This window comes from Hyaena hyaena, unplaced genomic scaffold, assembly GCF_003009895.1.
Source record: "Hyaena hyaena isolate Hyena2069 unplaced genomic scaffold, ASM300989v1 scaffold_878, whole genome shotgun sequence".
Classification (NCBI taxonomy): domain Eukaryota; kingdom Metazoa; phylum Chordata; class Mammalia; order Carnivora; family Hyaenidae; genus Hyaena; species Hyaena hyaena.
The window spans coordinates 613,853-631,452 of NW_024081508.1; positions in this window are offsets into that span (position 1 = coordinate 613,853).

A 17,600-nucleotide genomic window follows, 5' to 3' on the forward strand; every position below is an offset into this window, starting at 1 on the left:
AAAGATAACTAAGTTACTGATGAGTAAGAAACAGTGCTCACTGGAAGATTGAAGCATGATAAAAAAAAAGGCAGTCCCATAAATAATCTTAATACAGTATGATGAGTGCTATAATGAACTTAAGAACCAAAATCTATGAGATTATAAAGTAAAGGCAAAATAACTTTGTTAGAGAAAATGCATGAAGAACTAGAGAATTCACATAAAAATAAGCTTTTGAATGGGGTCTTTAAAGGAGTATAGTATTTGAATAGGCTGAGATAGGGAAACAGTTTTATTTGAAAACTGTTTTCAGACTGATAAATTAATAGGGTCATTATAAATTTAACCATCTCCACTCTTCTGGTTCACAAAATTTTCCTACATTTATTTTAGGTTCAGCATTTAGCAAGATATTTAAGTATTAATTTGGACCCAGATATATGAGAGCACAAGATGAGATTTAAGGCAATCATGTGCTCAACTAAAACAAGGGTGGTACCTTATCTATATGCTCAGTCAGAGACCTGCAATCTGCAGACTTCCAGCCTGTTTTATAAATAAAGTTTTGTTAGAATACAACATTTATTTACATATTGCCTCTGACTACATTGGCACTACAACTGCAAAGCAAAGTAGTTGTGACAGAAATTGCATGACCCACCAAATCTAAAATATTTACTCTCTGCTCCTTAATAAAACATTGTCAGTCTTTGTGGTAAATGAATGAGCACATGGATTTATAATAATCCTGAGGAACTGTCTCCTTAATAGAGAAAAATTTCATTTACTCAACCATGTTGTTACACCCAGTATCTGCTGAATATGAATCTATATGAAGCTTATTCTGGAGACTTGATAATCATGGAATAAAAAAGCTCATAACAGGGCACCTGGGTGGCTCAGTCTGTTAAGTGTCCAACTCTTGATTTTGGCTCAGGCCGTGATCTCATGTTTCCTAGCATCAAACCACACATTGGGCTCTGTGCTTTCAGCACTTCTTTGGATTTTCTCTCTCCCACTCCATCACTCATGCTCACATGCTTACTTTCTCTCTCTCTCTCAAAAATAAATAAGTACATTAAAAGAAAGCTTGTAGAACTGAGATCAGAGTTATGATCTTGGCATCATATGTGATGAACTAAGCCACTGAGTTAATAGTGGATATCATACATGGAAATCATGAATTAGAATTTTCAATTATGGTAACTCTATGTAGTCATTTTTTCCATCTTACTGTTACTACTCTAGAACCTAGACCAGAGCAGTATCAATTCTTGCCCTTGTTAGGATGAAGCACAATTTATTGATCTCCCACCTTCTACTCTTTTAACTGAACCTTCACATGACAACCAGAAAATTTTTTTAGTACACAAATTATATCACATGAAGGCTTTTCCTAAAGCTTGCCAAAAGCTTTCTAAAAATTGTTGTATAAACTTCATTGCCAAGGCTATGAATGATCTGGCTGAAATTTAACTCTTAGCATCATATGATTCTACCTCTCTATTATACTGTGTTGTAACCACACAGCTCTATCTTCATTCATGAAATGTTAAACTTTTTCATGCTTCAGGGTCTAGATTCAATCTATTCCCTCTGCCTAGAATAGTCTTACTAAACACAATGACCACAACTACTGGCTCTATCTCCTTGTTTCAGGTTAATTGTTACTTCCTCTCAGAAACTTTCTGCTGTCCTTAAGTAGCCCAAACTCCTCCCTTATGGTGTTCATTTCTGACATTACTAATTCAATGATACATATATTTATTTAATTTTATTTGTCTACCCCCACTAGATGATGATTAGCTTACCATTATATCTCTAAAATTTAGAACAGATTCTGGAATACAATAAGTACCTGATAGATAAATAGTTGAATAAAAACTGAACATATATACATGTGGCCATTGTGTGATGACTAGTATAATTATTTTATAGATATGAATATATTTACATAATACTTGCCACCTATTCATAATGTTAAAATAATATACCAACTTTTTAATTTGGATGATGTTTTTAAATAAATGGGAGTCAAACTAAAGTGAAACAGCAATTTAATGGCAGCAATCACTTTTAGAAAAGACTTATGATTTTAGGATGTTCTGACTGCTACTTCTTTATCATTTATCCATTAAGCAAATGCTAATTTAGCCTGCCAAGTATTGTTCAAGACTTGAAGACTCAGTATTCAGGGATACAAAGATGATTAAATCATGGTCCTAGTCCTGGAAAAGCTGGTAGTAATGTCACAGAAAATAATACATATAAAGATCAGATCAAATGAGAATAATGCAATGTGATAAGAGGTATGTTCAAAGTGCTATTGGAGTTCATTGGCAAACACTGCCAGTTATGTCAAAGTATTCAGAAAAGACTTGAATATGCATATGATGTTTAAGAAAGGACTTAAAATACGAGTAAGAGTTTGTTTGGTGAGTTAGAGAGGAGATAGACATTCTGGATAGAGGAAACAATACATGCAAAACCAAGATGCAGGTAAGGAAAATAATACAGGCTAGCTGGATAGTGGAGAAACTTGTGTTCATCCAAGATACTGTGTAAGGATAATATAAAGGAGTTTGAGGCTGGAATATGAAGAGCTTATATAGGATATTATATAGGAACAATTTTCTTAAGCAGAAGTTTAGTAGATAGATCTATTTCTCTATGCTTCATGAGTATTAAAGGTGAATTGATTATGCTGGGACTACAGGAGACTAGTTAAGATGTTGGAATTGTTTGAGTAGATATAGTAACAACCTGAATAAGGTTTGTAGCAGGGATAATGAGGAGGGAAGGAAATAAAGACTGATTTATTTAGGAGGTAGGATTGACAAGATTTGCAACCTAGACCAAAGATCAGCACATTTTTCTATATGGGGTGGATGGTAGCTATTTTAGGCTGTATGGCTTTTACCTTCTCTGTTGTAACTATTCAACTCTGCCATTGTACATTAAAGAAGTAGCAGACAGTAAGTACAGGAATGAGTGTAACTGTGTTCCAACAAAGCTTTATTTAACAAATAAAGGCAGCAAGTTGGATTTAACTTGCTGGAGTGGTTTGTTGACTTCTGGTCTGAACAAAGTTTTAGGTTTTGATCTCTGCCAAATTAGTAGACAGTAAGGATTGGTTTATAGCTATCAGTGGTTTGCTAGTTTTGTGGATATTTGGATAGAAACATTGCAGTTTAAAATTTGAACTTTCAGAGTATGGAATTTTGTATATCCTCTTATTCTGGATTTCTGATATGAAGAAAAATATATAGGGTAGGTAGTTAATGTAGTACTTTGAATTCATGTAAGTATTGGAAAATTAATTGTTGAACAATTACTGTTATGTAAGTAAACCTATTTTTATCTTATCTGCAAATAGTTAATACTTTAAAAGAAGTAGAAGACTAATATTAATGTATTCTAGGATATATGCAAAGAGACACACCATGAGACACAACAGTTACAAAATTATTTGTATCTTCCTGGTAGTAGACTCAAAGGATATTGTCTTAACACAGATCATGTACCAATGTATTGAGAACAATTTACACAACTCTCAATGTCAGTTAGTTCCAAGGACTCCAAACACATGGTTTCTACATAGTCAACTAATCCTCAAATAGATATAACATGGCACACATTATTAACAGAAAAAGCTCATGTAGGAAAAATATTTTGCAAGATCACCATTTCAAATAAATTTTGAATCCTTTTCCCTTTCAAAGTAATAAAGAACAATTGTTCAAGGGAGAGATTTCCTTCTGGTTCTTCTGGAGTTGGAATTTCTGTTAGGTCCTCAGACAAACTGTTTTTTGTTTTCAGCAAGTCTAAGAGAAAAAGATGGCTGTTACAAGTATTGGCCTCCTAAACTTGTGTCTTCCACTAAAATAACAGATAATATCTTAAGCAAATTAAATTCATGCCAAAGGCAAAAACAATGAGCTATCCATCTTATTTTGTACCTAAAAAATTAAGAGATTAGTACCTGCAGATTACATTTCAGATCTTATTTATCTGGTTTACATTTAAATAGATGAAAATGACAGGCTTTTAGTGAAAGTGCCAGATTCTGAGCTCATTAGCTCAGTTGAGTAGATCCTAGTGCTATGGTTCAGTCCTCAGGGCTTTATGTGGCCATGCATTCATTTTCAATACCACTGTCTCCAGCAACTTACTGCACAAACAAGTGAACCTCATTCTCAGTCTAAGATGCCAAAACAAGCATCAGCATTACCTATTAGTAAACATCAACTAAGTACCTATGTTTCTTTGACTGCGTGGGTAACAAGATCTTTGTCTACAGATCTCAGTTGCTGTATTTCCACAATTATTTTGTAAAAACCTCTGTGACCATGAGCAAAAACACAAGATTTGGCACCTAATAAATGTTTAATAAAGAGTTATGCATTAAATGAATAAAATGATTATCTTTAATTTATCTACTTTATGAATAATCAATATATACTTCAGTTTATAGATGTAGCCACTCAAACAATGATTCTTCTTTAAAATGGGAGCTGGCTTCAGATTTTGTTTCTCTCTCTTGCTCTCTGCCCCTCCCCAACTCATTCTCTCTCTCTTTCTATCAAGAATAAACACTTAAAAATTTTTTTAAATGGGAACTGAATTAGAGTCCTAAACTGTGATTTAAAATCCTAGATTCTAGTCTAAGCTCTTTTTATTGATCATATTTTTTTTTCTGGACATGTTTCTCCACTTTTTTTTTTTTTTAAGGGCTAAATCTATTGTTAAAAAGTTCTTGAGTAAAATTTTCCAAATTTTGCAATCAAATGCTCAGAGGGGACTTCTGAAGGTCCAACTTTTGGAAACTTAGTCTTACTTTTGACAATATACTTTTCAGTAGGAGAGAACTTCTTGAAGCCTCTATATTTTCACCTCTCAGGAGCTTAGCATAGGAAAATTTTTTCTATATATGAGATTATCAATACTAGCATACAGTGTCTTGGGTAATAATGAATTTACCATCCTTGGAGTACTCAAGTAGAAGATGGATAAACATCTGAGAGGGATTTTGTAATGGAGTTTTTGACATTGTTTAATGAATTGACTTTTAAAACCCTTCCAGTACTGATCCTGAATTTCAATAACTTCTGAAGAATCCAAAATCAATTTTAGAACTTTCTTGGTGCAAAGAAATTTGGACTTAAAATGTAAATAATAAAAATATCTCTATTATTTATGTACATTCCTTGAATATATTTTCAAGTATGTGGATGTTTAGCAGACACAGTTAAAAAGAGCCATCTATGATCATTCAAGTGTTTTTAAAATGCATCAGTTTTTTCTCTTAAATGTCAGCAAAATGTCAATCCCGTGATTGTTTTAATATATTGACTTCACATTTGATACTGATTGGATTTTTAAAAATTGAAATACTTACCTTTAATTCTCTTTAATATAATTAAAGATTTAATAATAAATTTATAAGTTTTTAGGTTGACCACTAAGTACTACTGCAACTTCTTCAGGGTAGTTAGATCTGTACCTTTCTTGTGTTTACAAAAGTATTTTAAAGAATTAAAGGAAAAAAATGAATCATCCAGTTCATCATGCCTTTCACATATCAAGATGTATAAGCATGTGAGTCAATTATTTTTGATGAAATTCCCTTGAAACAAACAGCCCTTCCAGATATTAAGAGAGAAAATCTGTTGGACAGTGTGAAGAAAAACAGTAAATAGCACTATCTACAGTAAAGTTCTTAGGTGGTTATTTTGAAAATTTGTGTTTACTTTTTCAGTCTAGTCCTCTGTTGGATTTAAGTCAATCCTCTGTTGCTTCTGTATGTAATTTCTAAATAGGAAATATACTGTTTACATAAAATAAAAACAATTTTTGAATTAATAAATGCCACTAAACATTTCTTTCCCTGCCTTCTGAAAATACAGATTTAAACTGAGTGTTAATACATCGGGATATAATCTTACAACAGTATTATCATTTCATGTACAGCTTGGTAAATATTGTTTCTATAGAATGCCAATGCCAATGCCAAATCTCTACCTTTGACTAGAAAAGGAATAAGATTATCTACCTACTGAAAACTTACAGTCAAGTCCATAGATGTTGCCATCTTCATAGAAGCTACTCTTGGCAATAGGATAATAAATACCAGGGGTATTCTCAGTATTGAGGATATAGAATTAAACAAACTGGGGTAAATTCTCTACTCCTTGAAGTTTACATTTGTATGTATATAGAGGCGAAGTGCAAATCCTATAATAAAGACACCCAGTCACACATACTCTTTTGCACACATAGAACGGATTGTGTTAAGTACTTCTAATAAAAATAAAGCTTGATGGAAGCACTGGGGGGAGGATTTCAGATAGAATAATTAAGGAGTCTCTCTAAAACATAACATTTATGGAGAGATTTTAAGGTAGACTGAATTATTAGTCCCAATTCTTACCAACCATGTGTCTATATCTTTTGTCATCTAATTTTGAAGTTCCTACCTGTAATGAAGGAACTCACTATCATGTTTCCTGACTTGAGACTCAGTGATGTGGCTTGCTGTGGTCAGTAGAATGTTAGCACATATGGAAAAAGTAAAGGCATGAAGTGTGCTTGTGTGGTAAGGTATACTGTTTTGTGGCTCTACCATTTGCCTGACAGAGTTTCTTACACATAGCTGTTGTTCCTTCACCTCATACCACAGAATGACTATAGATGGAATATACATAAGTTGAACCCACAGTGAGAAGCCCAGTCCTGCTGGGCCTACAGCTTGGAGGAGAGATCACCAGACAAGTACAGTCTATTTTATTTGACCGCCACAAAATCCACACACTCGTGAGTGAGAGAAAAATAAATCTGTTTAAGCTCTTGAATTTTTGGAATAGCCTGTTAATTAGTAATCATTTTTATCAGATATGGAAGAAATTGAAGAGAAGTGATGCAGACGTCTAGTTAAAAAGTTGCAAAAGATGGGGCGCCTGGGTGGCTTAGTCGGTTGGGTGTCCGACTTTCGCTTAGGTCATGATCTCGCGGTTTGTGGGTTCGAGCCCCGCGTAGGGCTCTGTGCTGACTGCTGGCTCAGAGCCTGGAGCCTGTTTCAATCTGTGACTCCCTCTCTCTCTGACCCTACCCTGCTCATGCTGTCTCTCTCTCTCTCTCTCCTAGAAATAAATAAAACATTAAAAAAAAAAGTTGCAGAAGAAGCCACAAGAGCAAATGTTCTGAGGAAAGGGTATATATATTACATTTGAACTAGTCAGCAGGATTGTGGCTAAAGTAAAGTGAACAACGGATTACTAGTGTTGCTGCTGCCATTACTATCATTGTTAATAGCTTTTAGCCAAAGAACTCCAAGACCATAGTTGAACCTGTAGTTGAACACATTGAGTTTATTAGTCATGGCAGCAAGGGAGACCACACATCATGGAAAACCGTGGAGTATCATAGTAAGAAGGTGTTAAAAAGAGCCTAAATAGGATTTGGACTTTGATTAGGTTATCAGAGGGAGGTCTAAAGAAGTAGGGGTTCTCTCTAGATTGGATACTGCCAGAAAGGGAGAGAAATTCTATGGTTACATATCTCAGTAAATATTATCTACAGAAATGACAGTGAAAACAAAATCGTGATTAGTAAAGAGGTAGCATTCACTCATTTATTCATAGGTAGCGTATTGACATTGTTTTTGTTTGTGCTTAGACAAAATTATTAAGTAGTCTTATTTAATCTTATATTACTATAGTCTCAGAGTAACCTTGTCTGACGCTGATATTTTGTGAGATGGGTTGTGTTTATTAGGTGAATAACATGGCCTAGCTGTGAGTGTCAGGCCAATTTCTGAATGTCAGGAGTTACTTTTTATTTTTTCTTTTTTACCATTATCATTTTTAAGGATAGCCCCAGGATTCTGACACCAGTCACATAGGCAAGTCTTTCATAAAAATGCTCAAAACCGTATCCATTGCCTATTAGCACTATGATTAAAGGGATCTAGTGGCTATACATGCACATGCACATACTCATAACGTATAAGTTGGCCTTATCAGGTTTATAGCTTCTTAAAATATCCATCTATGTATTAAAGAAAGTGACTAGATGACCACAAAAGAAATCATACTTCCTTGTGTTCTTAAATTCTCATTAAATCAAGGTGTATGTGGCCTACTGTGTTCTAAGCGCTAAGTATTCAGTGAGTAAAGTAAAGCCCCTCTCTTCATGAAGTTTAGAGTCTATGTCTCCATTAAAGTAAATGATTTACTGTCCTGTGACGATGAAGCAGATATAAGTATTGTTTTTATAGTCAATCTATTTACAAAGAGCATACTAAAGAAAATTGTTTATCATTAGCATTTTAAAATGTATATTATTATTATTAATATTATTAATAGTATACCAAATATGGATTGCATTCCTCTGCATTGTAAAAATATAATTTTTAAATTAAGCTCAATGATTATAATCAAGCCTGTAGGTAACAATACATGGACTCTTTTTTTTTTTTTAATATTTTTATTTATTTCTAGGAGAGAGACCGTGAGCAGGGGAGAGTCAGAGAGGGAGGGAGACACAGACTCTGAAATAGGCTCCAGGCTCCAAGCTGGCAGTCAGCACAGAGCCCGACGCGGGGCTCAAACCCACGAACCGCGAGATCATGACCTAAGCGAAAGTCGGACGCTTAACCGACTAAGCCACCCAGGTGTCCCACATGGACTCTTATGTTAATGTGCTAGTTAAAATATGGCTGCCTCATTTTGAGGCAGCCATCCCGTAAGACTTTCTTTGTTCTATAATTCTTATAAATATTCTATCAATCATTTTAAAGTATTGTTAAGCAAAATTCACATTTTGTTTTGTCCCCATTTTAATTAGACACTCACAGCTAGGCCATGTTATTCACCTAGATAAGACCCAGGACTTAAGCAATGGCTTACAATAACAATAAGTGGGCTGGGTAAAGCGGTCTTGAGTAGCTAATGTGCTGGATGTGACTTCAGATACTAACCACAATAATCTGTATTGAACCCATCAGCTTTAGACTTCAGTCTGATTCAGGAAAGAATAAATAAAATTCCATCCACTCTACAGAAAGTCAATATACATTTTACTCCAAATCACGTTTATTTCTAGTAGTAAGTCAGAGTCAGTCTGATGGGCTATGCTAGGGATAAGAGTTAGGACTCTTGGATTTTGAATAAAGAATATTTTTGAACATTCTCTATATGTATTTAGAAAATGGTGATAATTTCTATGTATTCACCATTTTCCAGGTTGATTATGATACAGATGTTATTACCAGACTTGGGGATGGGAAAAGAGAAAGATATTTCCCTGTTGTGTTACAGGTTTGTGAAGATGTGTTAGAACCCAAAGGATCAAAGCTTCTTTTAGTGTTTATTATACCTAGTCATCAATGGAATTGGCTTCTGAACTGGACACATGATATCTGGTCCACACATCTCTCTTCCTTCCTTTAAATACTCAAAAATTTCAAAGTGACTTTTTAAAAAAAACTTGAAATATAGTTGACACACAATGTTACATTCATTTGTGTACAGCATAGTGATTCTACAGCTCTTTTCATTACACTATGCTCACAAGTGTAGGTACCATCTGTCAGCATAGAACCTCATTAAAATATCATTCATTTTATTCCTTATGCTGTGCCTTTTATTCATTATGTAACTGGAAGCCTGAATCTCCCACTTGGTTTCACCCACTTTGCCTAATTTCTTCCACCTCTCTTTCCTTGGTAACCATCAGTTTGTTCTCTGTATTATGGGTCAGTTTCTGCTTTTTGTTTGTTTCAAATTAGTTTTTGATATAAAACTACAGATTTGTGGCCCCCTCACTGCCCCACGCCTGTTTCTGCATGGCTGCCATCAGCCAAGGTTGAGTGCCAGCTGCTCTTTTCACTCTGGATACCTTTGCTCATTTATGTTCCTGCCTGGTGTCTCTCAGATTTCACTTTGTGATGTCTGATTCCATCCAATATCTTGCCTTCAAGAATTAAATAATTTAAGAGTGCTACATGATTTCTTCATACCCCCATTAGCCTCCCTTTCTTCAGGGTCCTAAAGTTCCACAATCAGTGTAAAATAAATCTCTCTTTTGGAATTTAAGTACGTTTCTCTGAATATGATCTACAGGACTATAGATAATACCATCTGAGTCATAATACCCTTTATAAGTTAAAGCAGATACTGGGTCACATAATTCCTTTTTAATGTTCCTGTGTTTCTTGTTCTCCATCTTTTAAATGCAGGTAATCATGATTTCCACCATCCTCTAACAGGCTGTGGAATTTAGTGAAATAATAATGAATAGGAAACCTATTACTATTCAACTAAAGGAATAATTTATTTTAATACCCTGCCTGGGAAATAGTTAATTTTCCCTACAATGCTGCTTTTAAGTCCCTGAGAGTTCAGTAAGAGAGTATAGGGTGGGTCACCAGTCACAATATAAAGTAGAAAATCTGGGCTATAAGTGCTTATATTCCAGTTTCTATGACTATCACTGCTAAGAGCCACACAAATCAAAATAGGGTCAGGAGGGAGTAGTGAGAACCATCAATAAAACAAAAATATATATTTATCTTGATATCTCCTTCCATTTGCACTATAATATTTTCCTAAAAAATGTGAAGTCACTAATTTTCTACAAGACCAAGCATTATATATTATCAAGAAGTATGTGCTTTATTATATTTTATATTTAATGAAAAAAGAGAGGGGGAGTTCCATTATTCCCAAAGAAATATCTCAAAATAGGCTATTACATTACAACAAATTCAGGAGCAAATGAATCTATGTTCTATTATCTTTATTATTCTACCTTCAGTTTAGTTCACTTTAAATTTTGACATCCTTGAAAATGGTGGTTTCTAATCCTCCCTGACTCTGGTGTAAATGTACTGTGTATGTCTTCTTCCCTTACTGAGAAATGTGAAACACATTTATTTAAGAGCATGGTTTTGATGCACTAGACATGGAGTACAGAACTCCCATATCATACATTATGTGACCTTGCTCATGTATTTACCCCTGTAAGTCTTTGTTTTCTCATACTGAAATGGCTTACAGAATTCTATAATTGGCATGTGGATCATATAGTCCTTTCCTCCTAGACTTACTGTAAAGAGTTAAGTGATATAACCTATATGCCTCTCACAGTATTCAGCATGTAGTGAATGTACAGTAATTATTAACATTCATTATTACTTTTTTTAATGTTTATTGACTTTTGAGAGGGAGAGAGTGAGCATGAGGAAGGGAGGGGCAGAAAGAGAGGGAGACACAGAATCTGAAGCAGACTCAGATATAAAGCTACCAGGACAGAGCTTGAAGCAGGCTTGAACTCATTAACCATGAGATCATTATCTGGGATGAAGTTGGATGCTTAACCCACTGAGCCACCCAGGTGCCCCTGCTAGCATTTATTATTATCATTTTCAGTTAATTCAACTAGTTAATAAGATACCATCTTATAATCAAATGATATATTTTCTCTCTCTTTTTTAAAATCTAATTCTCTTTTTGTTATGGCAAAAGTAAATATTTTAACACTAAAAAAATGTGAAGATATGCTTGTATCTCCATGGTCAAGTTAATGTTTGTAGAAGCTCGACTAAAGTCAAGCCTATAGGACACTATTTCTGACCCCTAGGAAGAATGACGAACTTTTCATGACTAAATCCATTTAGATGTTTGGTTTGGGGTATTATAATCAAAATTTGGATTTCATCACATAGAATAAACACACAATGCAGAGTTAATAGAAAAAAAGTACAATAGACCTTACTTGTCATTTGACATTTAAAAAATATTCTTTTTTCTCTGTTGAGGTATGACCAATACCAAGATCAGAATGTATCTATGAAGGGCAAATTGCTTGAATATCTATAATATAATGAATTGGCAATGATTGTCCATGATAGAGCTACTCTTGCCTATGTGAGACTTTCAAAGGTTTTTCACAAAAGGGCCTTGTGAAAGGAAGGAAACTCTTTGGGGTCTCTTTTATAAAAGCACTAATTCCATCCATGAGGACTCCACCCTTGTTGCCTAAGTACCACCCAAAAGCCCCACCTCTAAGTGTAATTGCATTGGAAATTTGGATTTCAACATAAGAATTTTAAGGTGACATAAACATTCAGTCTGTAGTACTTAGTATATCTTAATATGAGATTTAACAGATTAGGAAGTTATGTGAGTCTAAAGTTACAGAGGTAACGAAGATACTCCCTATGTTTTGAACTGAATTTCACACAGAACTTAACTAATTTGAAACTGATTAAAGAAAACAAACCACACTTTGGTAGAGCCTACTGAAAAGCATTATGATGCAGTAGAAAGAGTGCTAGAGACAGTCGTATCTTTTCCACTTATGTGAAACCTTGGGCAAATTGTTTAATGTCCCTAAGCTGTCAGAATCTTTCCTTGTAAATGAACACCAAACAAAACTGGCCTACCAAATAGAACCACTGTGAAGATTAAGAGATATGACATGTTCACAAGGGCTCAATTAATATAAATCCCTGCCCATTGCTCAGTTAATATTTACAAGCTCTTCATCAGCCATGCGTCATCTAGACAAGGTCTATTAGGATGAACAAAAGCAAAAACATAGGTATGTTTATGAGTATTTCCTCCATAGAAATCCTGAATTTGTAAAAGGTGGCATAGGAGCTCTTTCTTCTATGTGGGACCTACCCATCTATCCTTCAATCTGTCCATCCAGTCTTTATCTATAGATATCTATTTAGTATACCATTTTTATTACATTTTTATTACAGGTTCTTTCCATAGACGATAAACAATAGCATTAAAAGTAGCTTATTTTATAAATTTTCTATATGTCATTGTAACAAATGTTTCATATAAATCTTTCATTTAATTTGTACTATTACCCTATGACTTACATATTAACTTTCCTTATTTTCCACCTTCAAGGCTTAATCCTTCAATTAAGAAATTTTCAATATCAAACAACAGATATTTATACTAATATGTCCTATAAAGTATAATAATACATAGACAAAGGGGTGAGTTATTGAAATGTTACTATAACTTGGAGTAGATAGAGGTTGGATTAATATCTTCTAATATAATTACTGATCTTTAAAAAATTAGAATATTTTAAAAATCAATAGCAGCTTTATACTGATGATAATATTTCTGCAATGATTTAGTAGTTACTTCAAGTTTATAGAGATGCCCAGAACATCAGTATAAATGTTCTAGACCAAAAACCTTCCAGTTATTAAAATCCCAGTATGTTTGAATTCTGCAGTTATTGAGACTGATCTAGGACCAGAATAATTGCACATTTTAGTTGATTATACTTACTTTGAGTATACTATGTTCATACACACATATCAAGACAAAATTCATTGTGCCTAAAAAAGAATAAGCCATGGCTGATAATATCTAAATACTATTTTGGGAAAGAGTAGTTAAGACTGTAGATCTTTTAAATGTATGTGGAATGTAATCAGATTCAATAAACTCAAATTTTAGAAGCAAAGAAGAAACTGGAGGTGCAAAAAAATAATGTACTTGGCTTTAAAGATCTTAGACTTTGACTTTAGGAAAATAATATTGTGTCATAATTACCAAATACATTTGATATTCAAAACTCTTTCCCTAAGAGCTCAGAGGAGAGAAAGTTCACTATGCATAGTATTATTACTACAGTTGATACAGAAGACATGGGACTTGAACAAAATTGGACAAAAAGTCAGGCTAAGAAGGTCAATCTAAGCAACTGAATGGAAGAGGAAATCATTTGACATTTGTTCATTCATACATTCATTTGTTTATGTAACAGTTCTATAAGATTACATCAAGGCCAAACTTTAGATCCAGTATATTGTTTTATGCTGTAGGTGGAAATAGAAAATGAATAAGATACTGTACTTGGCCTCAAACATCTTGACCTAAAGAGAAACTAAATATACATCTACACAAATAACAAAATATATATTTTATAGTACAATGATATGTGTCACAAGAAAGATAAAAGAGGGTGAGGAACTAGAAAGTGATAAATAGTGGGAGGCAGAGTGGCACTTAGTAGTTTAGATGGGTGGTTAATGAAAACTGTTCGAGACAGCATTTTGAGTTGAAACCAGAAGGAATTGAGGAAGCAAAGATTAAAGTAGATATTTAAGAAAAGAGCAGTCCAAACAAAAAAAGCAACAAATTCAAAGATCCTGAAGTGGAAGTACACTTGGTATATTGAGAAAAATAAAAGGCCAATGCAGTTGGTGTAGAGTGTAGGAGGGTCTAAGTGAAGTGATGTAGAGAGAGGGTAGGGTATAGGGGCTGATCATAAAGGGTCACATGAGCTATGATGAAGATAATGATTGGTAGCTCAATCAGTTAAGCATCCAACTTTCTCTTTGCCTCTCCCCTTCTCTCTCTCTGTCTCAAAATAAATAAATAGACTTTTTTTTCAAAAGGTAATGATGAAGGTATTAGAGGGCTTTGCACAGTGGAGTGGCATGATATGGCTTATCATTTGTTAAAAAGCACTTTGGCACCATGTTGAAAATAGATGGTCAGGAAATAAGAGTAAGATGTACAACGTGAGGAATAAAGGGCCATGGTGCCTTGAACCGAGAGGATTGGGGCTTAGGGGAAACAATTTGAAGGGTTAGTTGAAGTCAGACTTTTAAGGCTTTGAATTGTCTGTCTAAAAATTTTTGTATTCTGTAGTCAACTTATTAAAAGTTATCACCAAACATATAATTATATACAAAGGAAACTTAAGAGAAAATATTGATATGTTTATAGTAAGAAAGATCATCAGAGACTGGGGGAATCAGGGAAAGATTCATGGATAGCTTATCACACAGGAACACTCCAGACCTCAAACTGCTTCTGCTCCTTGAGCAGCCTCATTACTATCACCCACAATACCCCCTGATCCTTGAAAGAAAAATGAGTTGTGTGCGAAGTCCAGAATGTAGCCGACCTCACTGGTTGGAGAACTGCTCCACCATTAATCTTTTGGACTGGGCATATGCATAGGATAGATGATCTCAGAGCCTGAGGAAAGCTGTTCTGAAGAGAGCTGTAGCACAATAACTGCAAGCAAGAACAGTTAGAGACTTATTTTTGTCATTTACTGATATTCAGTGAAACTGGCTGAAATCCAGCTGTGAAATTGTGGGAAATGGTGGCATTCCCAGAGCAAGATGTAAGTACAGGATATAGAGGAGGCTGTCCCTAGCCTTAGGCACAGAAGAGGCAGAATAGTGACTGAGACCACAAGTTACATTGTTCAGGATACCAGAATCCACCTGCCTCCAGTAGCCATGTTCTTTTAGTTCCCCTGCACAGTGACATGCAAGATAAGGAAGGCAAGGAAAAAAGTTCTTAAAATATTTCTTAAAATATTAAAATATTTTAAAGAACTACATGGTATTCCTCATGTCATGAAAGGCACATAATGACCTAGTATACCCTGGACCCAGGAGAAGAGAATTTACAGATTATGTAAAACTTGATGTTATAATATTTTCCCAACTTCCCTTCTAATTTTGTCCCTTAAACCCATTAAAGTTGTTGTTTATTTGTAATTAATGGCAGACCTCTCATGTATCAGGCCTCTGCCACATTAACTTGTTAATATTTCTAATTTGACAATATGTCATTTTTCTGTGTTATGAACAAAGCAGTCTATTCTTCAAGTAGACTCACAGAACATTGAAAAAGACGCTTTGGATATTATCATACTTATACTCACTGGGAAGGGAAAAAAGAGCCAAAATCTATTTGGCATCTGTTCTGTAATAGATACATTACCACCCTAGGTGGCAGGTGTTAATACTCCCATTTTACACAGGAAGGAGAGTGCAAATTAGTGAGATTAAAAATCAGTTTAAAAATTGAAATTTAAAGAGTGGCTTGATTGCCTTAAATTCCTATACTCAGTTTTTCTCTTTCCCTCCCTTTTTTCTTTTCAATTAACCATTTATTCAACTCATATTTACTGATGCTCTCCTTTGACATGGGCACAATTTTAACCATTGGTGATACATGGTGAATAATTTATATCCTCAGGTAGCACAAAATGTTGAAGAGGATACAGAAAGTAAACAGACATCTAGAATATTCTATGATAGGGGCTACAATAAGCAAAAAAGCAAACTTTTGGGCATGGGGAGTCCAAGAGAAGCTTCTAAGAGGAAGGCATTTTTGCCAAGAGTTCAATGAGGAGTAAAAGACAGTAAAAACAACAAAAAACAAAAAACAAAACAAAAAAAACAAACAGTGTAAAGCTATTTTGGGCAGAGGAAGCAGTGTATATGAAACTATATGTACAAGAGAAATAACAGGTAAAATAGATGCTGGGATGTACCATATCTACATCTTTCTTTGAGAATAAAGGATTTAGTCTCTTCCCTGTTGGAAATGGTGCCAGCAGACAGACCTCAGCAGACTGCTGTCTTTGAAAAGTGCTTTGACTAAAGAGAACTGCTTTGCTTAAGGTCATACCCCTTTCATAGAGCAGACTCCATTCAGTAACTGATCAATTTGGAGATACAGAGAGCTAACCACCACTCTTCAACTTAACACAGTTATGAAGGTCAGTCCCATCTTCAGAGCTCTCTGTGGGGTTAGCTATGAACTTCATTGAGATTGCCTTGCAATTCAATTTATCCAATGAACTTAATGGTAACAGGATTTGAATCTGTCTTGTACACCACTATGGCCATCACAGATTAGCACAGTATCACATATGCAGAAAGAGCCCAATGTAAATTTGTTAAATCACTAAATGAGGGTTTGCTCTCACCTAGCCAAGGGAAGCATGTAATTTTGAAAAGAATTCCCTATTGCTGAGCGTGTGGGACTCCAATCATGGAGATTTAAAGCATGTGATCTATCATGATCACTGAAAACAAATTCCATCTCATGTCTGCATTAAAACAAGCAATCAGATTCCACTTTGTCAGGAGCATGCCCTCATAGAAATCATTGTGTAGCTATATTTTTCACTTGTATCCTGAGAGGCACTGAATGGTTACACTATTAGGAATTTTAGATGCTAGAAATTAGTCTATCACAGGTCTTAGGTTAATGAAGTGGTCTATGTTTTGAGGGCCCATGTCTGGCTACAATATTTTATTAAAAGAGCCCTAAGTCCATGATACTCTGGCCTTTTACTCAATACAACTCCTAACGTCTCTAATCAGAATTGTGGGTTATAAATTCTCTGATCTTGCTAGAAAAGGGAAACCTTCTTCTGAAGGTGATATTACATTTCTTAATTATATATTAAGATGAACTTGAAAGTTCTGAAGAAATTTGCTCTTAGACAGATTATACAGAGCTTATTAGAAATATGAATCTCCTGGAAATGTGACTGTAGAGCTACTACAAACAATTTGTGTAAAGCAAGCACTTGGAGCATTTGTAATGGGCAAGTACTCATCTCAACATTGCAAGTTTATTAGGAAGAGCAGGGCTGCCAAAAAGGCAGAGAGGACACAAGAATCTTGGCTTAAGAGGATTTTTTCCCTTTTCCTCTGACATTATGTATTGTTTTCCCTTGAGTCATACCCAATTCACAATAGTTGCCTCAAATATCTGTCAACTGGATTTTTAATTTATTAAATGGATCTTTGAAAAACC